The sequence below is a fragment of the Rousettus aegyptiacus genome, unplaced genomic scaffold (genome assembly GCF_014176215.1).
Source record: "Rousettus aegyptiacus isolate mRouAeg1 unplaced genomic scaffold, mRouAeg1.p scaffold_m13_p_15, whole genome shotgun sequence".
Lineage (NCBI taxonomy): Eukaryota > Metazoa > Chordata > Mammalia > Chiroptera > Pteropodidae > Rousettus > Rousettus aegyptiacus.
The window spans coordinates 39,797,516-39,822,204 of record NW_023416290.1 but is presented as its reverse complement, the minus strand read 5'-3'; the positions used below and the strand labels follow the sequence as shown (position 1 = coordinate 39,822,204).

The 24,689-nt window shown below is 34.5% G+C and overlaps 2 long non-coding RNA genes and 1 pseudogene across 3 annotated transcripts in view; 2 read left to right on the top strand and 1 right to left on the bottom strand.

Annotated features, from left to right (window-relative positions):
- Positions 1–24,689, top strand: part of LOC118612005 — a 101,534-nt gene that overhangs the window by 62,275 nt on the left and 14,570 nt on the right. The window lies entirely within an intron of this gene.
- On the top strand, positions 12,791–12,909 carry LOC118612093 (annotated as a pseudogene).
- LOC107517841 overlaps positions 20,701–24,689 on the bottom strand; it is a 60,013-nt gene continuing 56,024 nt past the window's right edge. The window contains exons 2-3 of the long non-coding RNA XR_001598668.2: positions 20,927–21,133; positions 20,701–20,819 (exon numbers count right to left, since the gene is read on the bottom strand). This is a non-coding gene — a long non-coding RNA (uncharacterized LOC107517841). The remainder of the gene's footprint in view (positions 20,820–20,926; positions 21,134–24,689) is intronic.

Below are 24,689 nucleotides of genomic sequence, written 5' to 3'. Positions count from 1 at the left end.
TAATAATATTTAGACAATGATTTGTCATGCACTCTTCTTCTGCACGGTAATGAGAGATGCATAGAAGTGGCCTGGGGATGGGAGAGAGAAGATGGAAGTAAACATCGAAGGCCTCCATAGTCTATGCATCACTGCATAGTCTACATCTATTGTCTTTTTCTTGTCATGTACAATAGGTCATGTACAATAGGTGGTTGGAGAGAAACCAAATCCATCAAAATACTTATCTCTCATGTCTATTGTAAAATAATATACTTCTTGAATGAAGAACAAAGGAGTCAGCTTCAAGGCTGAATAATGGAGCAGTGTGACTTTATGTGTCTGATACCTTCAACACTAGGGATATTTGATGTTCCTGTCAAAAGGATCTACTCCTGGAGGATTTTAGCTTAAACAATTGGAAGCATACATTTCTTAATAAATCTTACTTTTGGCTCCTGTCTAATTTCTATACAGTGGGGTAAGAAGAGTAAAGAGAATGGTGTCTTTATTTTTGTCAAAAAAAAAAGTGCTACTGAACTTAAGCAGCTCTTTTCACAAATGTCAGTTATTTTTAGAACTAAATTCATCTTTTATCCACAAATTAATTTTAATGCATTTCAACTATGTACAAGGTGCATAGAAGGTATGTGGAGAAAGCCAATGATGAATGATGTCCTTAAAGCCTCCAAGCTCTTAATGATCCAAAAAAAAAAAATATATAAGTCCTCAAAAATTTATTAAACCATGTAGAATATGAAAAATGTCATGAAGATGATACATAATTATGTAAGATTTCTAAGACTGAAGAGAGCACTTTTGTATGTATAAGATGTTTAATATTTTTCCAGAATAATCTCAAAGCTGAATTTCCCCCACCATTTAAAAAGTGGCAGCAGCTTTTAAGTAAATCCGCAATCCCTTCAAATTCAGTTGCAAGACTTTATTTATTCTTTTCTTTCACTGCACTGTTTATCATTATTATTTCCACATGATAAATGTCAGAATTGTTTTATTGTTTTGGCCTTCTGGCTCCTGCAAAAATAGCCAAATTACCTATAAATTTAGAATGTTAATTTGTAATCACCTTGACATTATATCAAAGAAGATGCTAGATTCTTCTGGTTAACTTTGGAAGTTTAAACTTCTTAACTTCTTAATGTTTAAACATAATGGTAATGATACCTATAATTTATTGAGCTCTTTCATTTTGTTCCTTCCTATATGCTTTTCCCAGTCTAAGTGTATTATCTCATTTAATATTAAAAAACATCCTATGTATAATTCTAGCTTCATTTTCATCATAATTTCTGAAAGTGCATATACCTTGTTTTTACTGATGTGCTTTTGTAAGCTATAAACAATCAATGAAAAAAAAAAGACAGATAAGTGGTTGTTCTACCTATTGTGGTGGTTGGATTTTTCCCCCATCCTCACCTCTCTCTTTTAAAAATACCTTTTGGTAAGTTTCTGAGTTATATACATTCTCTTTCTATTCCTCTAGTAGTTACTCTTAAATAGTAATATATACTTATCCTAATCAGTTTTGAGGTGAATCAGTAATTCTATCCTCTTGAAATAAGATAAAGACCATAAACTGTTTTTCCCATCCCATTATCTATGTTATTTTTTAGTTTCCTTTAATGTACACACACACACACACACACACACACACACACACACACACACATATACACACACAGACTTTTAAACATTTAGACATAGATTTATCAACATGCTTTTGATTTGTTTGTTCATCATTGGTTCTTTTACCTCATTCTTTTCTCCTGTGTTTTATTTCTTGTGAATTATATTTTTGGTAATATTTTCAAAAGAATCTATACATATAACCTGTCTCAGTCTTTATACGTCTTAATTTTTTATTTTAAAATTTACCTTTGATGTTCTAGTTTCACAATGGTGGATCTAGGAGTGGACTTTTTTTTTTTAAGTTACCCTACTCTTCTTGTATATTCATGGTTTCTTTCATTTTCACAGTATTGTTTCTCTCCAAATCTCTCATTTGGGGGAGACTATTTATTAAATTTATTAGACATGTGTCAGAGTCTCATTCCATTTACCATGTGTCTTTTTTATTTGTAATAAAATTTACCAATAGTTCATAATTAATAAATTGAGGAATAATAGTATGTTAGGTACCAAATTATTTAACTATATATATGTTATGTTTTTTTATTTATTCAATTATTAAGTTATTTATTTATTATTATGTTTTTTATTTATTCTTTCAATTATGATTTTTATTTCTAGGATTTCCATTTTATTCTCAAAACTATCTCTTCTTTTTTAGGAGATGCTATCCTTATGATATTTATTTATTTTTTAGTTATGTCTTTGAACATTTAAAACAAAATTGTTTTCACATTGTTTTATTTTCTACTGGTTTTAACATGTGAATTCCCCTATTCGTTGAGACTCCTGGCTCTCATGGAGGTCCGTTTCCTTGAGAGTTTCAAATTTTCGACTTTGGTTCTATTTTCAGGTTGAATTGTTTTTGAACATGTGTTATGATTCAGGAGGCTATTTTATGTCTACCTGTGTCACTGCCATGGATCTCTCAACCAGTTTTTACAATAATTTCTTGACTTGAGATTCTTTTGCCAAGCTTAATATGTGAATTCAACCCCCTATCCCCACATAGTATCAGTTTAGATTTCTCCAGGATGATTGATTTTCAACCACAACCCAGGACAGGCAGTCCATTTTTCTTACCAAATTCCCAATTCAGTGGAAAGAACTTTTGTAGTCCCTTCCAGGCTCTTAATTTTACACTGGGAATGCACCTATAGCTTTTCATGACCCCAAGCCTGCAAACTCAACCTCTTTTTCCCAGCTCTCTATTCTCAAGCTAAAAACTCAGTAACTTAGAATTTCCAGGTCCAGTAGCCTCATAACTCCCAGTCATTGCTGTGGCTTCAGATCAACTCTGTTCATTTCTGGCACCATGTGGTTTTCCTTTTTTATTTTCAAGCTTAAATATGAATGTGCATGTTTTTGTCGTGTTATATTCTATTCAGCAGTACTACATATTTAGAGCAAGGGGAACAGGGGAGCTAATCAGCTATAATGACCAGAGACCTCAACTTCATCTATATGATATCACATAGCTAATTTGACTTTCACTGTATCTTAAGTTTGCTTACTTTTTTCCCCATTAAATAAACCAACAAGTCACATAGACTGTCTGAAAATGCAGCCTTGTATACTGTTGCTCTGTCTTTATGTGTCATAGTTGTCAGAGTGGCGAACTCTTGGAAGAGAAGCACTGAACTACATGCAGACATGCATTAGCACAACTGGAAGAGTAGTGTTCATGGTGTTTCTGAGGATCCTGTTTGCAAGGAAAAACATCTTTTTTTAAGTTGGCATCCTTTTCTTTGGCAACTGCATTTCATAGATTCAGACTCAAAATGAGACTTTCTTCTCGGTTTGGCAGTGGTCATTGGTGTCATCGTATTATTTCTCTGCATCTGCAGAATAAACAAGAAGTTTTGCTCTCACTTTTGTTTGTTGTGACCAAATCTCAAGAAACGAGAGGGTCCTTGGGCACTAGCCACAGCCATTAGCTGCAGTTGTTTGACTTAATACTTGGTCGAATGTCACTCTCAAGCCTGAAATATAATAATGAGAATTTTTGTGTTGGGGGGGAGGAAGAGTAAAATTATGAACTATAAAACCAGAGTGACAGGAAGGTGCTGGGAGAAATGTTCAAAACACTGATGTGATTTATGAACATGTGGCAAACAGATGTGGTGGAGCTATAGGGCCCCCCATCTCCTTTTATAAATTTGGATCACATTTGTGTCTCTTCCTCATCCCCCCAAACCCAGGTTCATAATATGCTTTATTAAAATGCTCTACAGGGCATATGGATGATTAATAATTGTTGATGACAGAAATTTGGTTTGGGTAAGCTGCACAGTGAAAGATAAATACAACAGGGCTATTTTAACCTCTGTATATTAAGCTTATTAGAGTGAGGCTTCTCTGTAAAATGGTCTGTGTTGAGATTATGTGTGATTTATAGAAATGTCACCAATGACCCTGGTTCTGGAAAAACTCTTAAAATCTCTTTTGTTGCAATCATCACTTCAGTTTCAGTTGTCACTAGGGAAAACCATTTTTGGTAAAAAACATAATCAAGAGAAGTTAAAATATGCTTCAAATAAAATAAATACTGCGTGGCTATCTAGGAATAAAAATACAAAGCAAGTCTGAGATGAGAACTGGAAATAAAAATTTGTTTGTAGCCAATTCTAAATGTGGTGCGTAAGAAGCAAATGGATGGTGAAACATTGGAATATTGGTCTTTGGTTCTCTTCTCAACTCTGACATGTCTGGAACCTTTAGATAAGCTTTAAGTCTTTCTATCTTTGATAAGAGAGAAAGCGTTCTGCAATTAATGTCTGTAGTATAGTTTGAAAAAGAATTTTTAATAAAACAAAACATTTTAATAAGCATTGCGTCTATATGGCAAGAAATTCAAATAGTACAAATGTATTTAGAGTAATGAATTGTTTTCTTTTCATCCTTCTCAAGTCCTCAATTTCACTTGTCCAGAAGCAGGTACTATTAGTTTGAAATTATTAAATAAAGATCCTAATATTATAAGCCAATATTTCATATATAGAAATGTCAAAGTTTACCACAAATTACATTTAGTAACCTGTACTATTCACACTGTGGTAATAGTCATTTGTAAGGCTGGTAATTATAGGAAAAGCATATAATTCCCACCTCACTCAAATGATATATTAAGGAAATTTTAAAAGAATAAAAGAAAAAAGTAATGAGAATAATGCTGTAGACCTGATGATTACTGATTTAGTGATGTTTTTTGCTTTGGCTGGAACTTTGATAGGAAGGATTAAAAGATCATATACTCAAAACTCTTGAGTTGCAATTTCTAAAACCCCTCCATTCCTTCCATCCCAGAGTATGGTTGGCAATTGTCTGGAAGTCACAAAGAATGATTGCTAGATTGGAGCCTCCTACAGAGTGTTACGGGAGTCAGCATGGGGTAAGTCTCTGTTTAAGGAGTGGGCTTAAAGGAAAAAAAAGACTCGAGAACCCCCATGCTTTACTTCATGCCCTCATTTTTCATTCAATTAGGATAAATTATAAAAGCAGTAACAAAAATGAAAACACACATGGTAACAATATCCTAATGTGTTTGAGAAATAACACAGAAGATGAACTTAACCACCTCAAAAAAAATTGGGAAACTATTCAAGGGTCTAAATGGAAGTCTGGTATTTTGATTACCTAGACAACTTTCCTTCAGCTCTATTCACATCATCAGCTTCCCTCTCACCTCTATTAGTAATGACTAGTAACTCAGTTCTGTACCTGAGAATGGGTAAGAGAGTTTCCCTCAAAAAAAGAAAAGGAAAAAGAAAAAGTGAGTGCTATTGCACTTTTTGTGTCTTTATAGTATTTTATCCTCAATCTGAAACTGGGTTAAGACATTTAGATTTGAATAACTGGAAAGTCTCTTGATTCTTTTCTAAATTGAAGTGCCTTGGTGGTTGACAATTGAAGAATGATTTACAGTTCCTGGAGTACTTTGTGGGTTTGGTTTTCAAAACCAGTTTTTAATATTCAAGCTACTTGGAACTTGGAGCTTGAATAATAGCTAGTCATTTCTAAAACGTGGAATTTGTCAAATTTTGAATAAATGCCCAAACTGATATGTTTTCAAAAATGTAAATTACCACATTCAATTGTCTTGGGAACCAATGTAGAAGTAGCTTTTTCTTCAAATAGTAAAATAATTTGATATGAGGAAATTAAAAACTAAAGAAAGCAGATTTTTCTATGCATATGTTATAGTCTTAAACTATAGTCCCTATTCACAGCAGTGTGGCCCTCCAATAACACCAAAAACCTCCATGCCCTACCAGCTCAAGACTTGAGAATGTGGAAGGTAGCTACATCATCTTGTATATCTTTTCATCTTTTCATAACAAAAGCTAATGTTACATTAACCCAGACTTTCAAAAATAAATTCAAATATTTTGGTATCCCATCAGTATAATAGTTTTGGATTATACTAGCAATGAGACCAGCTCAACTCCTGACTGCTTTTAGCTAAGATGAACAAAATAATGCCTTCATCTTTTGACCTTCTTGAAACTAGTCAAAGAGCATTGACGATATGTGTAAACTACAATAGCATTTTAATTAATGAAAAGAGACAGCCAGATAACTAAGAACTTAAAAACTGTGTTAATATCTCAGCTGATGTTTTCTTATCACCTACAACATTGTTAAATAAAACCCCCATCATTCTTTCTTTGGTTGTATGAATAATTACTTAGTATCTTCTAGGTGTGTAAAGATTTAAAAACGAATGAACAAATAAAATGAAACAATTACAAAACACTATCCCTAACTTCTAGTATCTCCTATTGGGAGAAACAGAAATATAGCTACCTCACAAAAATCCTACACAATATGACTGCTATAAGGGAGATATGTCCAAAGTTTCGTAGAAATACACAGAAAGGAAGAACTTTCTACCTCTAAAAAAAACTGAAAAGAAGTCACATAAACTCTCTTATGTTGGTGTTTTCCAGGTGTAAAGAAAGGATGATTATAGTAAGAGGTGTGAACAAGATTATAGAGTTTTGAACAGGGATATTTGGGAACAGAAATTGTTGAGGATACTTAGGTCCACATTGCCAAGTGCCATCTATATTATGTTAATAAGTTTACTTATATCTGCTATAGGTAATGAAGAGTCTTTTAAGATTTACAGCTAGAAAAACTGACATGATCAGATTTGGGCTTGTAGAGACCTCTGAATCATAAAAAATGGATTCTGGAGAATAAGATTCTAGTGAGAAAGAACAAACTGGAGGCTCTGGAAAAGATGATAACCTGAAGCAGGAAAACTGCAGTGGGGTGAAGAGGAAGAGGTGTAAATTATGTTCCTCAGTCCTAAGACACAACCCTATATTTTCATCCCTATTTCCATCCATACTTCCTTCCCAACAAACTACCTCTAAACTGTTCCCACATTCTACAAATTTCTCATTTGCCTCCTTTAAAAATTATAATATATTTCAAACATATGGAAGGTATAGGACTAATGTAATAAACACTTATGAACCCCCTTCCCTATTTAGGAAATAAAACATAATACTGACGAAGGCTTCTGTGTGGCCCTCCATGTTAATACATGTAGCTTTCATTCCATTCCTTGATTTTATTGCTTAATAGTGTTCTATTGTTTAAACATACCAAGATTTATTTATCCATCTCTTGTAAAGAGACATTTATATTTTTTCCATCTTTTTGTTCTTATAAACAATGCTGCTATAAAAATTACTGTACATGTCACTTTTTATACATGTGGGTTTTTTTTTATATGTATGACTTTTTTAGGTATGGACATAAAAACAGAATTCCTCTCAGAGTGCGCAGTTTCAACTTCATTAGATATTGACATGCTGTTCTCCAAAGTGATTGATTATTCACATTAAACTTCCATTAGCAAATCAAAAAATTAAATTTAAATTTAAAAATAAATAAAAACTCTTGATGTTCCATAACTTCACCAATACTCAATATTGTCAGACTTTTAAATTGTTGCCAGATTGTGTTAGGCTTTTTAAGCCATTGAGGGTTTTTTGGTTTTTTCTCAATGTGAAATGGGAAGTCACTGGAGGATTTTGATGAGAAGAATAAAATGATCTGACTTAGCAGGAGCATTCTGGCTATTGGGTTAAGAACAGACTATAAGGAGGTAATGGGATAGAACCATGTAGGGCAGTTAAATGGCTGTGGCAATAATATAGTCAAAATATGATGGATGAGTAAGAACTGAAAATACATCCAGACTCTAGATGAGGATGAGTGCAGGAGCAGGAGGTTTGGAGGAAAGATCAGGAGTCAGCTTGGACTTGATATGTTGGAGACTATTAAGTATTCAATCAAAGATAGATAAGTCTAGAATTAGTATGGTAGTTCAGAACTAGAGTATAAATAGTGGAGTATTTATTATATAGATGATATTTAAAGCCCTGAGATTAGAAGAGGTCACCAATAGAGTGGTGTAGGTGAAAAAGCAAAAAGGTCCATGTACTGAGCCTCATATTTAGTGGGAAATAAGGAGAACCTAGCAAAGAAAATGGAAACAGAGGAGGAAAACCAAGACAATGGGTGTGCCAGAAGTCAAATAAAATGTGTCCCCTTCTGCCAATAGAGTAAGAAGGTTGAGAACTGACATTTAATCATTAGATTTAGTAACATGAAAGTCATTGCTGATTTCTTAACAGTTTTGGTTGAATGGTATGGGCAAAAGCCCAGCTAGAGCATTTTCAGAGAGGGCAGAGGAGAGGAATTTATTTCTTGTATGATTTTTACTTTAAAGGGGAGTTGGATGATGTATCAGGACCAGAAAAGGGTTCTTTTAATATTGGAAAAGTATAGCATATTTATGTCCTTATAGCAATAATCCAAAAAAAAAAAAAGAAGCAAAAAATGATGCAGTAGAGAGAAGAGACACATTCTGGAGTGATGTCCTTGAGTACTTGAGAGGACATAGGACTAGTGGATAAGTAAAGGGAGTGTGAACAGTTCATTAGTTGTGTCCAGAAGGAAGGCAGAATAAATAGGCATGGATGTGAGTTAAGAGATAGAAGTGATGGTGAGAGGGTGTAGAGTTGATGGTTTCTCGGTGAAATAGGAAACAAGGATCAGTTGAGAAAGTGAAAGAGCAGTGTTAGAAGTTTTGTTAGAGATGATAAGGTATGGAATAGTGATTTAAGGGAAAGAGACTGGGAATTATTCTTTCTTGTTTTAAATCTGTGTTAGATTATTTCACTACGCTGTTCTTTTAGTTTCTGTCCTTGCCCCAGATTGATTTTCTTTAAATAAGATCATGTCACTCTGCTCAAAATCTCCCAATAGCTACACATCCTTCTCACAGTAAAATTCAAAGTCCCTCATCTCTCCTACAAGGCTTTACACTATATTGCCTCTCCAAGCTCACCTACAACTGCTTTCCTAGTAATTCGCATCATCAAGGCAGAAAATTGTGTCTATTTTGATCACTGCTCTATCCTCAGCACTTAGAACAGTCCCTAGTACATAGTAAGTACTCCAAAGATTTGTTCAGTAGATGGACTAGCAGCATGTTAATGGTTATTCAAGAAGAATATAAGAAAAGTTATCCAAATTACAGTCTTTTTCTGAATGTGTTGGGTTTGTTGGGACATATGGGTAATCATGCCTTTTTTGTTATTAACTGGGACAGTCTGGGGCCAGAGAGGTGTTGTGCTCATTTAAATACCACTAAAATTTGTATATATCATTCACCCAAAAATTTAAGAGATGGTAGTTCAGGATATTTTTTGTATTGCAGGTTGAGCTACGTAAAGTTTATGCTTTATATATGTTTGTATTCAGACATGGGCTAATAACATAACCTAGTCTCATTCAATGAAACAAACAGCCAAAGTAGATAAAATTCTATGAAATGTGTTTGTTGGAGATGTTGCTAAATGCTTTCTTTTTGCATTTCATAATCCCCCCTTTATGAGACCAACAGGAAAAAATTCTTTATAATCCCAGACTGAGGAATAGCGTTTCTTTTATCATTATTTAAGGACTATTGCAAATCACATGACTGCTTCTTTTCCTTTCTTTGTCTCTTAGGATACTCAGAATGAAATGTATGCCTCTTGTTTTTGTCAAGAACTTGTGGGTGGTGGGTTCATGTCTGATCCTTCCATTATTAAAAATAACTACATAAATAACTAAATATGTAAGAAGTGTACTGTGCATGTCTCAGTGATCGAATTGTGTGTCCCTGGTATCTAAAAGAAAAAGCAAAGTAAACAAAAAAAGATGCACCGTTCCTGCAGGAAATATGCACAAATTCTAAAATGCATTCTAAGTGTTAAGCTCACTTCCTGCTTCATTGTATTTATTCCATCATCTTATTTTCTTAAAAATCAATTTGTTCCCCCCATTAAATTTTGATTTTATTTTTCTATATTACATTCAGTGTGTTTTTTAATCAAGAAATAATGAATTTATTTTTAAATAGCTTAGTGAAGTTCCCAGAGATTTGCAAATGCTCTACCATACTAATGTAGAAAAAAAACACTGAGGAATTTTTATTTTGTTTTGTTTTGCAAAGGAGATTCCTCAAGCTTTAGGCAAGGTTTATTCTTTTTAGACACTCTAAATGATATTTAATTGGAAACCCACTTAGGCTGGGGAAGGTCAAGTGACAGAAGAAATTGTTCACAAACTATCTGTACTACTCTAACGAATAACCCCAAGTAACAAGTTATTTTTCCTAGTATATAAGAACATTTCCCTTCACACTTGGTTATCGACATGGATCTGTTAGCTATACTCGATGTGTGGCCCAGTGATCCAATTCTGTGTCTGACGTGCAAAAGAAAACACAAAATAATCAGGAAATGTACACAACTTCTAAAATGCATTCTGAATGCTAACCTCACTTCTTGCTTCATCTTATTTCACCATCCTGTTTTCTTAAAACCAATTTGATTTCCCCCATTAAAGTTTTATTTCATTTTACCATATTACCCCAGAGGTTCTCCACAAGTAGGAAGGAATATTATTACTTCTAGGTTTCAGTGGAAGGATCAAAGCTTAGGCAGAATAGGTGAATCACATGGAGCAGTCATGTCTCCTCATCTACATCTGTAGACAGCCTTCCTTACTGATGGTTTTTCCTCATTCCTCTAGTGATATTTAGTTTAACATTGGAGAATGACTAACCCCTAAAAATTTATTTCTTAACCTTTCAAAAGCTTTGGTACGGTAGGGGCAGCAAACTTGACCAGACTTCAAATAACTTATAAAAATAACTGAAAGTAGCTATCTTCCCTAAAACCAGGAAATAAAATGCCACCATGATGCTTTAAATCACAGTTGACACATCATGTTGATCAGTGCCTGAGAGCTATAAATTATCCAAGTTACTCCTAATTTTCCTCTTTTCATAAAAATCGGCGATTTTAGGAGTGCGATAAAAGTAATTTTGCCCAGAGGAATGCTTGCTTCTCTTATTGCCATGTTGGAATGATCCACTAGAGAAACCCTCATTAGATCCAGCGACCATGACTCCAACCATATAAGAGGGTTCGATTTGTCAATAACCTGCTGAGGTTAATAAAAAAGAGCTGAACTGAGCTCTAACTTCAGGAAGTAGCAGAAGACCTAGAGAAGTGTAGACAGTGGCGCCACACAGATCTTCAGCCACTTAGATGTTAAGCTTGTGAGCACATCCTTCTCCCTAGAACCACCAGAATGCCCATCTAAATGATTTCAAAATATCATCTCTAAAGTTGTAGGATAGCGATCACTACGTGTAGAATCAAATTGTGTATTTAGAATGGGATTTTTAGATTCTCTGAGACACAGGGAGAAGTCAGCTACCAATGAATTATAGTTTTCGAGAATTTACATTACCCAGACTCAGACACGCTCCCCTGACTTCCCTCACCCCACACCAATCCACTCAGTTAGTTAGCACTTTGGGAACTAGAAACCTCCCCTTCTAATTTCTGCATTTCATAAAATGCTGCTAGCATGAAATTGATGGTGGGCGCTTACCAGACAGGTTAAATTTATGTGAAAGAGTAATAGTAGTGAAATAGGAATTATAGAAGAAAGAGCCTCAGTAAAAGAAAAATGAAAGAATAGATTGTTACCATGGTCACCTTAATAAAATCTTAATGAAATAAGTGTTGAAAACGGGGAGGGGAGGACACGGAGAGAAAAAGACTAGAAAAAAGCAACAAGAGAGAACAAGAACACCAAAGAAGGTAGGATAATTTCATTCTTATCTTCTTTTAGATTTCACAAGCAGATTTTGTCAGAGATGGGAAGCACCTACTGATCTATGCACCACGCACTTTCCTTTCCGACCCCTTTTTGGGGCAAAACTATCAAAGTCAGTAGAATTAAACCAGAATAAGAAAGCTAGTCCATACATTTCCCTGTAATTTTTTTATTCTGCCTTTTTTTTTTCTATTTTTACTCAGAAAGATAAATCTTATCTGTGTCATGCCACTAGACTTCAGAATGTCGTTTGGAGAGAATTCTCTCAATAAATCAATATTTTAATGATATTCACCTTCCATTTCACCAAGGTTCTTTGCAGGAACAAGGAATTGCTTACAGAAAGGTGTAATCTCCATAATTTGAGAGCTAAAACTTATTTAAGGAGAATTTTAAGGGTGAATATATTTGTCAAAAAAATTGGTGTCTGTTCTTAGGAGAAAACATATATTGATCAAGCATAGAGACTAGAAATATAACAAAGACACAAATATAGAATTTACATGTCCTGGGTGTCACTCTCAGCATTTTATGTCTTTTAATTCACTCCTTACAACACTCCTATAAAACAAGTACCATTATTACCCCCAATTTAGTGATGAAGAAACTATGACAAGCCCAAGATCCCACAACCTATAACAGGAATACTCGGACCCATACCCAGGAAGTGTAACTCTAGAGCGTGGGCTCCTCACTACTCCATTAGACTCGAATAAACATTTCTTGCATAAATAAACAGGTAAATTAAAGAAAGAAACGATGGTTAAACTCAGTAGTTTTCTGGCTATGTTTCTTAATGTGTATTTTGTTTCTCAATATGTGTTTTGTTAAGCTAGCAGCATTTGTGTGAGTTTTATTAATGTCTAGAGATCCAGAAAACACAAAAGCACCTCTGTATATGTGTGAGTGAGTGTGTTTGTGTATGAGTGTGTGTGGTTGTTTAATACTGGAAAGTTTGCTAGTCTATGGCCATGCCATCCTGAATGTGCCCAATCTCATCTGATCTCAGAAGCTAAGCAGGGTCAGACCTGGTTAGTACTTGGATGGGAGACCACCTAGGAAGACCAGGTGCTGTAGGCATGTTTTGAAAAAAGTGGAAAGTTTGAAATGAGTTTTTGAGGTAATTTGATTTTGATAAAATTAAGAATATCTTTTGAAGACTCTTCTAGTAAATCAGGACTAAAATTGGGCCCTAGCAAGCATATGACAACTTAGAAGAAAAATTGAGGCTAACAATTTAAGAAAATTCAGAAAGTAAACAATAGAATGTAAGTTGAAAACAAATTCTTTTATTTTGGCAACTGTTCATTTTTAGAAATCAAATTTAGTAGTTCTTTTTTCTTATTTTTCTTAGGTCTGTCCGGAGAGAAAGGTATGATATGTAAGTCTGAAAAGCATTGCGTGAAATATTGTACATGATGTTGATGAATTGGTGCCTTGTTAGATTTTATCTGTGTATAGTGCTGCCTACCAGAGTTCATAGAATCACTTGAAGAAGGAATCTAACAGTGCCATATATGATAAAGTTTTTTGGCCTCTGTATGCCAGCACTATCATTGTGACAGGATTATTTTTGACCAATAAAAGTAGTGGATTTGATAATTCGAAAAGGTGAGAAATCAATTGGGCTCTTTTATTTTCAATTAATAGAGCTTTCCAAGTTGAGGGTAGGGCGGATTTAAAAAAAGAATCGATATATGTGTTTACTTACAACCCTTTATCAATGTAGAATGGGATTGTACTCTTGTAGGGTAGCACAAATTGGAAATGATAGTATTCTCTGTTAAATTTCAGTTTAGTCACCATGATTGTAAACTTGATAGGATGGACATCTGGGATATTTAATACACGTGCTGCTGCTAAGCGTCATCTTTTTAGTTTTGTGCTGGTGGACATGGTCTATCCCCAGTTGCTTCATCTTGTTAGATTTGACCCTTGCTCCAACCTTTCTAGATTATCACATCAGATAGACTTTTCTTTTCAGGTTTGTGTGATCTATAAATTTGATGAGTTTTACATTCTCCAGGTTATAGAGACATGTATCAGATAAGAAAGAACTATGGGCAGAATCTTATAGTTCTCAGGCAATAGCAAGAAGAAGCTACAACCTATTAAGAAATTGATAAGCTAAACAACTAATTTTTGACTAATCTAATCTTAAATAAGGTGACTATTTTGAATGCCAGCTAGATTAGTAAATTTTACAAAGGACACATTAGAGACAACTGAAGTCATTAAGATATGTTATATTTAAGTGAGATTAGAGCCTGGTATTTTGGAAAAAAAAAATAAACTTCAAATTGAACATTAAGACATCTAAAAAAATTATTTTAAATCATCTTTGCAAATTGTTGCATCCATTATAGAGTAACAGAACAAAGAGCAGGCACTCAACCATTAGTTGACTGAGTAAAAATAAAATGAGAGCTATCCTTCTTAAATTAGTTTATTAGTAGTAAACTAAAATCAGCATTCTCTAAAATGTGCCTAGATGGTTACTTTTTTGCACAATGTTTTACTTAAGAACTACTCTTTTATATCACTTTAATGCGCACAGTCTTTTAGTGGCCTTCTGCTTCCTACCCAGTTACTTTGTCTGGATTCTGAGGCTGTCTACAATTTGACTTCAAACTGCCTATTCAGTCCCCATGCCCACTAACTTGCTTCCTCCTTTGTAATTAAGATAGTTCTCATTGTCCCTCAAACACACCACATAATTATTCTCATTGTTTGGTTGAAGTTCTCTAGGCCTAATTACTCTTCGCTTTCCTACACATTTATCCAAGTCTTACCCGTTCTTCAAGGCCCAGCTAAAATCCCACCCTCTCCCTAGCAAGTTTTTTATAGCTTCAGTATTCATCTGTTTCCCTCTTCTCTGAAATCATTCAATTATTCATTCGATGAATATTCGATGCTAAGTGTTCAGAATGATGCCAGCATCAGATATAAGAGACACTTTCCTTGCTTTGTAGTCGGACTGTCTGGATTTGAATTTTAACTGTGATATAGTAGTTCTTTGACATTGAACAGTTTTTTAACTGCCTTTGTTTCCTCATTTTTAAAATAGGAGTAATAATAATACCTACCTTCCTAGGTGGTCGTTATTATTAAAGGAGATAATTAAAGTTTAAGGGCAGTTTTTATTTAGAAAAATGTTTAATGAATAATCACTGTTTTGTTATATGAGACAGAACAGTAAAGAGGCAACTGCAATTAAGAGTAATGAATGCACTGAAAGAGGTGAGTACAGGGTACTGTGAAACCACAGGAAAGGCAAGGAACCTAATTTCAGAGAGCAGGACAGGCTTCCTGGAGGAAGCAATTCCTGAGCTGAGGCCTGAAGAATGAGAAAAACACCTAAAGCACTCAAATGTCCGTGCTCTTCAGTTGCATGATCAATTTCACATATGAGAGCATTCTTTCCTAAGTTTCCAAGGAATGTCGTTCATGGAATTGGACACTGTAAACCCATTCCTTATCCACAGCACTGCACACACAGTTCCTTCCCCAAACAAAAACCACCCCACACCCACCTAGCTCTCTTGGGAAATTTTAAATTTGAGATAGATGTTTTCACGATGTAATTATGAATGAGCAATGTGATTAAAATATAGAAATAAAATGTAGCCTATCAAATCAGTAATTTTACACGGAAACGTGTCCTCCACTATATGCCCAGCACCCAAGTTGTTTTAGAATCTGCTCATTATCACCTAATGAGAGGGAAAAGAAACAAACTATATTCCCCTGTCTTCGGCATGTGCCATCTTAATTTTTTTCTCCCTTCATTCTCATAATCTTGTTATACATGCTTTCCTGTTACTATTGCTTCATGTATCGCAGTCTGTCTCCAACCCCACCTGCTCCTTCCCCTTACTGAGAAGTATTGCAGCTACTTGAGGACTTGGGGCATGGAAGGCTGCTGCATCCAACCCACAGGCTGGGTGTGCCCTCCTTGATTGCAGTGGGCACTGTCCTCACTGTGCACGATATAAACATTCCCCTGGAGCTAAGCACTGTGGCAGCCTCGGGGGTCACCGTAAGAGTTTCTTTGTAGGTATATATCTAGTGTATCTAAGGTAGTCAATCAAGAAATATTGATCTTTTTTTGACAATTGTTTGAAGGAACAAATTCTTGTTTTATATTTCATAGTTAACAAGCATTTATAATTTTCCATGTGCTTTTCATCTCTAGTATATGAATGTTTTTTCTAGTAATAATCCATTTTAAATAATCAACATAAATGTTAGCCCAGAATTAAAACATTTAAATAAATCTATTTGTTGAGGACTTAGATATTATTCATGTCAATGTAAAATTTCTATTGTTAATTAATAAATGTATTTGTATGTTGCTCAGTAATAAATCTATTAGGTTAAACAAAATTTGGATATTAAGGACACAAATTCACCAGATTTTTATTTTCACTTGTAACACCTCAAAAATATTCTTTGGGTATTTATAAAACAGTGACTAAGACAAAACCCTCTTTGACTATATCTCATATTAAAATAAACAATTTAACTAGTGTGTCTTAGACTAACACCAAAATGGATAATTCTGGAAATAACAGCTACATGTACTACTGCTTGGTATTTTCTTTCTTTTGGCTAATTTCATGATATACAGTATTTTCTCCAAAACTAACTAAAAGGAGCTTTCCCTCTGAGTTTCAAGGAGGAAGCAGAATGCAATAATCACTTAAAATTCAGAAATTAAACATTTTAAATGTGACCTTGGTTGGAGCTCACATATCCACATTATAAAAGATGCTCACTATTTATTAAAAAGCAAATGCTATAATAACCCTACATTTGGAATCAATTGAAATGCACAGGTGCTTTTAGGTTGACTTTTGATCTCCTCCGATTTGTGGCACAGATAAGAGTAAATGATGGACTAATGAATTTATGCACAGTGTCATGGCAAGTTAATGAATATGGTAAAGTGAGTAGTTGGCCTTTTCAGGCTACCTTAAGTGCATTATGCACTTTAAACTCTTTGTTCAAATCTGAGGGCTTGTCATTGGTACTTGAGGAATGTTTTCAGCTTCTTAGTCTGCATCGAGACTGGTGTCCGAAGTTAGAACCTCTTTAATTGTCTATCTTGCTATAAACCTTGGCTCTTATTTACGTCCCCTAACCTTGACAGGGCAAATGCAGGGCTGCGGCCTGATCATAACTGATGCTTTCTACATGTGAATTTTACTCTGATCAAGAGATCAATTTGCTATTTCTAGTGCTGCTCCACCCCAGACTGACTTCTGAGTGTGCACGTGTACAGACACATGTAATTTTTTCATGTGTGTTTGTGATTGTTGTCATGAAACGCAAAGAAAAAAATAGAACTAAGATGCATTGTTTGCTTCTTATATGTACTTCTTGTAAGGTTTACTTACTTTATTTTCTTTAAACTTCACAGTTTATGAACAGAAAGTGTACTTGCCCAATTAAAGCATTTGTAAGGAATATACATAGTAAACAAATGAGACAGGTCACACACTCAAGGTGACACATATAAAAGGATGGAGCCACAATTTATACGTAGGACTTCGTGCCCCTTTTCTAAAGTGTGTTTTTCAGTCTTTGACTTACAGCAGAATCTCCTCAGGCACTTATTTAAAATGCACACATTCCTTGCCTCATGGAAACCTAAGGATAGGTCCCAGAAAAACTGCCCTTAGTGTGTCCAGAAAGTTCAAAAAATAATAGACTTTAAATGATCAAGAAATGCTAGAATAAAGCATCTGAAAATCCAAACGACTTTTCCACTTACAGCATAGTTTTATGGAAAGTGTCAGGCACCTGAAAATAAGGTTTTATAGTGACAAATGTCTTTTCGGGGATGATTATGGCTTTATGCAAAGTCGATGCCAATAAATCTTTTCTACAAAGATCAAGTTTCAGTCCAGCCTGGCAGTAAATCATTTTCCCTGGAACCACAGTTTCAAAAAGAAAGCCAGTGAGGACAATATTATGAATATTGCTTTCCTGGCACTAGCTATCTGAAGATTAGTTGCATTGGCATAACTTTTCTCTCATGACCTGTTTTTAAATTAAAAATAAAAAAATAGTCATTCATCTATGTAGAAAATTATAAAAATGAAATGTGGAAATAAACCAGAGCCTAAGACATCCGAAAGGAAATCAGCATTCTGTACATTAAATGAGCATGCTTTTTTTTTTTTTTTGATGAGTAAAGTGAAGTTACACCATTGACATTCACTGAGCTACCAAAACAAAAGAACATTAATTTATTTACAAAGAGGACCTTATTAACCTGCTAATTAATACTAATTTAGATTAATATTAAGAATTCCTAAAGTATTTTTTTAAAGAGAGATGATCTGATTCTTCATTTTCTCATGATTTCACCTTAAATCTTATTTTAAATAGGCCTTTTTTTTTTTTTTTTAAAGCATACTATTTCCAGAATCTCAACACATATTAAGTTTGGGGAGTAAACTCACCATTAAAGGAAGAGTGCTTCTGCAAAGGCATTCAGTTTTCAAAAAAAAAAAAAAAAAAAAAAGGAAAAATAAAGTGTGAAAACAGCTGGTAGCAAAGAAAGGCATCAGAATGCCAAGCGTTAGCTGACAGAAGAGCAGCTAAAGCAAAAAGAAATCAAGGGCGAAAGGAAGCTGGTCTATGGAGGAGAGAAAAGAAGGAAGAGGGGTTGATTTCAAATGTAACTGACTTGGGGAGGAGGAGAGAGTCTGATTTTAAAATTGATTCAGCCCATCTGAGAAAAATCATGAAATGTGAATAATCATATTAGATCTTGCTTGAGTCAGGCACATGAACCTACAAAGTAAAGGAGGTTTCTTTATTAATGCTAATTGGAGCCAGAGAGTGAATGATGTAATTTTGAGACTTCTCTGATTCACTGATTATAGATGCTTAGGAATGAGTGAAAATGTAATCATTTTTTCACTTTTCAACAAATAATCTTTCTAAATGTGTAACAGGATAATTTTCCCCCAAAATGACAAGTTAAGAGTGTATGAGAGGGAGAGGCATCCTTTCTTGGCTTGCCTTGAAGGTTCGCTGGCTGGGCTTATCCAGTCCGAATGGGAAGGGCAGGAAGCAAGCTACCAAATGCAGAATGCAATAGTCAGTTTTGATTAAAGGCATTATTCATGAAAGAGGTGATAACAAGGATGGAAACACTCCAAGAACTGGGATGTCTGCCTGGTCATACCAATTCTGCCACATAGGCAGGCACAGAGACAGCGAATGAGTCAAAGATGAAAACACGAGTCAAGCCTGTCGGCCTCCACTCATTCACCTGGCCACCTTGAATGTTGTTAATTTTCATAGCTCCTCTTTAGCCTTTCTATGGAGCAACTTTTCATATTTCTGTTGATTAGATACTACCTATCAGAGACACTGGGGAAATAAGATAAAAATTTCTTCCATAGCTCGTATTTTAAAAACATGAAAACATTCTATAATAAGATTCTATTTAGCATTTTATTTTATTATTAGTTTCAAGTATACAGTTCATTGGTTAGATATTTATATATTTTATGAAATGATCCCCGCAATTACTCTATCACCTCTCTCTCTCTTCACATAGCCATTACATAAGATTCTATTTAAAGAATCAGTTTATCCCATTATCACGAGCGCAAAGCAGTGAGGCTACTTCTCGATAAGAACCAATCTGCCCTTTTGCTACTTTGTTTTCCCTTCAGCACCATAGTGATGCTCCTTTTAATAAAATTATATCTGAAGAAGATGCTAGAGAAGTGGGACATCACGGGATCTTCCATAGGACTGGATGATGTAGAGATGACAATGGTCTCTGGCTGTGCTGGCAAAAGTCAAAACTTAATTCAGGAGTATGACATCTCAAGCAGGAAACTACTCTTGTCCAAGGACCAGCTAATAATGATTAATCCAGATTTGGTCCTGGAACCACAATATTCCTTTACTGATCTTGTTTTGTGTTCAGGACCCCCCAGAAGAAACTGACTTTTCTATGGAAAATCCACTGATGGCATTTTCTTCCAGGCTTATTGGCAATTGAGTAAACTTTTGTTCAGGCAATTGCTCTTCATCGCTAAGAAGTTTCCTGCTGAACTAATGTGCCCACATTAATATTTTAATATTTAGACCCAGTACCTATTCACTAGGCTTACTGCCTTGAAAATTACACTTTAAAATTTTCACACGATGAAAATATATGAATCTAAGCAAAACTGACAAAAAGTCTAATAGAGTAAACCCACCTTTTGGAATGACCTAAACTTTCAGATTTTAAAAGAATTTTAATTTACCTGATTTTTTAAAAATGAAGTTATCCATTATATATCATTGACATATTTTTCAGCTAACACAAGAATATTTTAAGCATTTATTTTTATGATTATCCATTCTGATAACAATTCAGTATAATTGTCCTGATGTCATGTCGATTCTTAAATTAGAACCAGTCATAATAAATTATGTTAAATATTGTTTATGATTGGTTAATTTGAATATTTGCTTCTATTTAGTATAAATAGAATAAAAATATATTCACGAAAGGTAAAAAATAAAGAAAAATTAGAAATGTTACTGAATATCTGCATGAAAATTAAAATTATCATTTAAAAAAGAAATTAATACATAATATTTAATGCCTTTAATTATGGCCTTTAGAAGCAAATTGATCTTACTCTCTGTGCTGTGTACTAGCAATGTGTCCCCACGCCCTTTTAAATCCTGAATTTTTCTCATCTGGAAAGTAAGAGGAGATAATAATACTATCTCCTAATGTTTGTGAGGAACAAGTAACATTTGTAAAGCCGTTGGCACAGTGCTCAATACATAATAATAACAATAATTTGCAGTTAATGCAAATTATGTTTATACTTACTTTTTTTTTATTTTTCAAAGTAGAGAATCTCAGGGGGAAAAAATGAGCTATTGAAACTTCTGAAAAACCGAAAAATTAAGAGCAAAATCTCTTCTTTGGGTTACCTTGAGTTGTGGAGTATTATACTCTGGAAAACAAGAGACAATCAAAGTAAATTTGTGGGGAAATAATTAAACTACTTAAGAGAGTGGACTCCAACTTACCTTCCCCAAGCAGACTCCTCTGCACTCTTACCTCTACCTGCTCCATTCATGTTGTCCTCACTTTAGTCCATAGTAAATTCATTTTTCCAGGTGTTCGAACTAAAAACATCAGCGTTGTCCTTGACACCTCTTTTTTTTTCACATGCCATATCCAACCATCTATAAATCCTGGTGGCTCTCCCTTCAAAATATTTGACTGTTTATCTCTACATCCTCTGCTATTCCATCCTTGCTTAATCTGAAACATAAAAAAATAAAATAAAATAAAATCTCATTTTGATTTGATTTCTGTAAGTATAAATAAGTATTAAAATATCTATTACTACTTTTTCTAGTTTTTCACTTTATAGTTTGAGCGTAATCTTAAAAAAAAATAGGTATTTTAAAATAAAAGAACTCAGAGAATGGTATTGTGGCATAGTCTTACTCTTCATAAGTGATGTAGTTAAAACATATTACAAAAATTTTGCTCAAATACATCATAGTGTAAAAATGTAATGATTTCTAGCCTGTAAAATTATCATTTAATGACCAGAATTTAATTATCAGTACAAGCCGTATTGCATTAAACTAGCATTTCTTCAGTCATTAACTGTGGGACGACTCTGTATCTTCTTAGCATCATTTTTACTATCTTTTTTGTTTAATTGCTTGCTTTTCTTCTGTTGAGGACTTATTGGGACCATGAATAGGAAGAGCCGAAGTGAAGGAAGAAAACATGTGTCACTTAGCACTTCACACTAACCCGTGTTTTCATGAGCACCAGATTCACCAAGTTTTCAAAGAAGAACAGCAAATGTTTGATGATGTAGGAAGTTTGGATTTAATTTTCACTTTGAGACACATGGATACTATTCCCTGAAAAAAAAAAGTGGTCACACTGAAGATGTTCCAGCGTTCTTTCTCCAGAAGCTACCAACAGCCCCAACTGCATGTGAGCGGCTCTGAGGGCTGTCACAGCAAGGATGTTAGAAACCGGCTGCCTCCTTCATGCACCCTTTGAGATCAGACAAAAGTGTTGGTGGACTTTACCTGCCACCAAATCCTGAGAGCACCAACGTACACACAGAATTTGCTCATGTAGAAAAATGATTCAAATGAAATGAGACAAAATAACAGCAGCAATAACAAAGATAACTGGTCCTGCAGTTTATCAAGCGCTTTCCTTCTACTCAGGACTATTTCAGTCGCATCTCTTATATTATGTCATTTCGTCTCTACAATATAAACAAGCACAATTTTGGGTCATTCCCAGAGGAATATCATCAAATCGAATTATGGACACTCTTCAGAGTAGTTCAAAACCACCTTGCAAACAAATTTTTTTTTTAGAAAAGATTGAGGTAGGAGCTTTATAAGCACAGTGAATTCTAAATAAAAAATCCTTTATTGAGAAATCATAGCAGTCCATTTAATAAACATTTAATCCAAGACACTCCATAGATATAACCAGAAAGTAGTAATAATCTTGTCCTCAGTATTGCTAAAACTGTTTTTTAAACCATCCCAAGTATTTATCACACATCAGATATTTCAGATGTACTAAATTTATTTTAGATTTTGTGTATTAGTTAATATTTCTCCTTAATTTCTTACATGTGGATTTGGATTTTTTTTAATGAAGAAAAAATTTTTTAGGTAACTCTTTCCCCACTATCATGACCAACATTTGCCTTTTTCCCCCCCATTAGAACTGAAACAATGGTGTACCATCAGATGTTTCTAATTTGGAATGTCTTATATTCTTTCCAGTGAAAGAAAAATTTTAAACTCAAGTAGCTGCTTTTTATCCCTAGATCAAATGGTGGAAGGGAAACATCACCCCTTACTAAGTATTCCTTCTTCACCTGTCCTTCTTTATTCTGCAGACTTTCTCAGTTCGGTTTCTGAAGTGGTATCTACTAATAGAGAGTTTAGATCATGAGAGTTAGATCATAGATCTGATCCTTCTTCTTAAGACCAAAGTAGACTAAACCACAAGCTTTGACTGAAATAAGAAATCTAAAATGTAAGCATAGTATTTCGTGTTGGATATTTGCTGATTCTGGCAGGCTTTGACACCTTCTTTGGGTTCTAGTACCCCAATTGTGTTTAGGTAACCACCCGTCACCCCTGTAAGCAGCTCATGTTCTTTAGGAAAATAATTCTATGACTGGCATGTATGGCTTAGGTCTAAACTAATTAGCATTAGCTAATTATGACTAGTTCTAATTTAGTACAACTAGACTATAAATCAAAGGTTAAGGAAAGGGACAAATATAGCATGTTAACGAAGAAGTATGTGGCCTTGAGAACTGCTGGCAGCACTTTTGGAACCACCAGGGAGAATCTTCTGAGACCGGAGCTGAGGTTTTGGGGTTGTTTATTACACAGCATTATCACAATGAAAACCTAGCCAATACACTAAAGAAGGTAACAGATCAGGTTTCAGATATTTGAGGTATATCCTCTGTACTTATGTTCATATTAGAATATTACCAGCAAAAAGTAAGATAAGATAAGCCAAGGAAGGATGATGAAATTTTTACTGCTAGAAGAAACAAGTTCTCTTTCTGCTATAGTTGCTAAGCTTGGAAAATTTGAACCTAGTACCTGTGGCCATCTTCCCTACCACCATAAGGAGCCTGTTGCAGAATCAAGCTAAGCAAAGACAAATGGTGATGATAAACAGGCAGAGTTAGAGAGAGACAAAGAGAGCAAAACACCAAATGACGAAGGCAAAAGAGCACGAGTGCAAGGGAAAGCATGAGTAAGTGAGCAAATAAAAAAAGGAAGAGGAATGATAAGAAGAATAGTTTCACGTAGATAAAGATTTAACTTTTGCAGGCTCACATGATAGGTTACATTGACCCTGTGGCTGAAATTTTGCATATATGAAATAAAGATATAGAAACTATTTATTTATTTATCAGCAATTAGTGCTAGACACTGATGGATGCTCTCATTAAAAATCTTTAAGTCATTGTAGACCCTAAGAAATTGTTAAGGTGAAAAAAGTATAACATAAAAAAAATATAGTGTTATGTGTAAGAGCTGTAATATATAGAGAGATAATAGTGCTTTGGGAACACAAAAGAAAGATAAATTAACTGTAAGTAAATGGAGGTGGGGAAGTTTATGGGAAATGAGTTCACATAAAATGTAGTGAAATACCAAAGGATAAGTCTGATAAACAAATTATTTACCTGGTAAATAAATTATAAATGAGGACAAGAGGAAGGCTGGCATTGGTACCAAAGACTTTAAATTCATGTAAATTGGCTCAGTTTACTAACCTCCTTACCAACATTCCGTGTGTTTAAACAGGGAAATAAAAATCTGCATTCAAATGTCAGCTAGCACTACACCTCACTGGTTTTCTTCAATCTTTTCTTTTGAAAGCTTTACATTATGCTGAACATTCTTGAGAGAGGAGATGAGCAAGGCTGACTTGATGTTAGGATCTGTGATATTAGACCTGCTCCAAAAGAAAGCATTAGCCAGGAGAGATTGCACTACCGACTACATGGAATGACTTGAATGGTAACTGAATGACTCCCACTCCCCTTTCCTATTTCCAAATACTTCCTCAATTTGTCTAAAATGTTTTATTTCCTTTGGTTACCTTGCACAAAATCAATTCAATTAAAGAGTCATTTGAATGAGCAACTTATTTTCCAAAGTGAAAAAGAAGATAAAAGTTGAGGTATTAAAGGGGGGGGGGGCAGAGGGATTATAGTCTTTCACATCTTAGTATTAAACAGTTTGCTTCCTCTTAGCCATGCCTTAGAGTGTGTAAGAAACAAATCCACGTG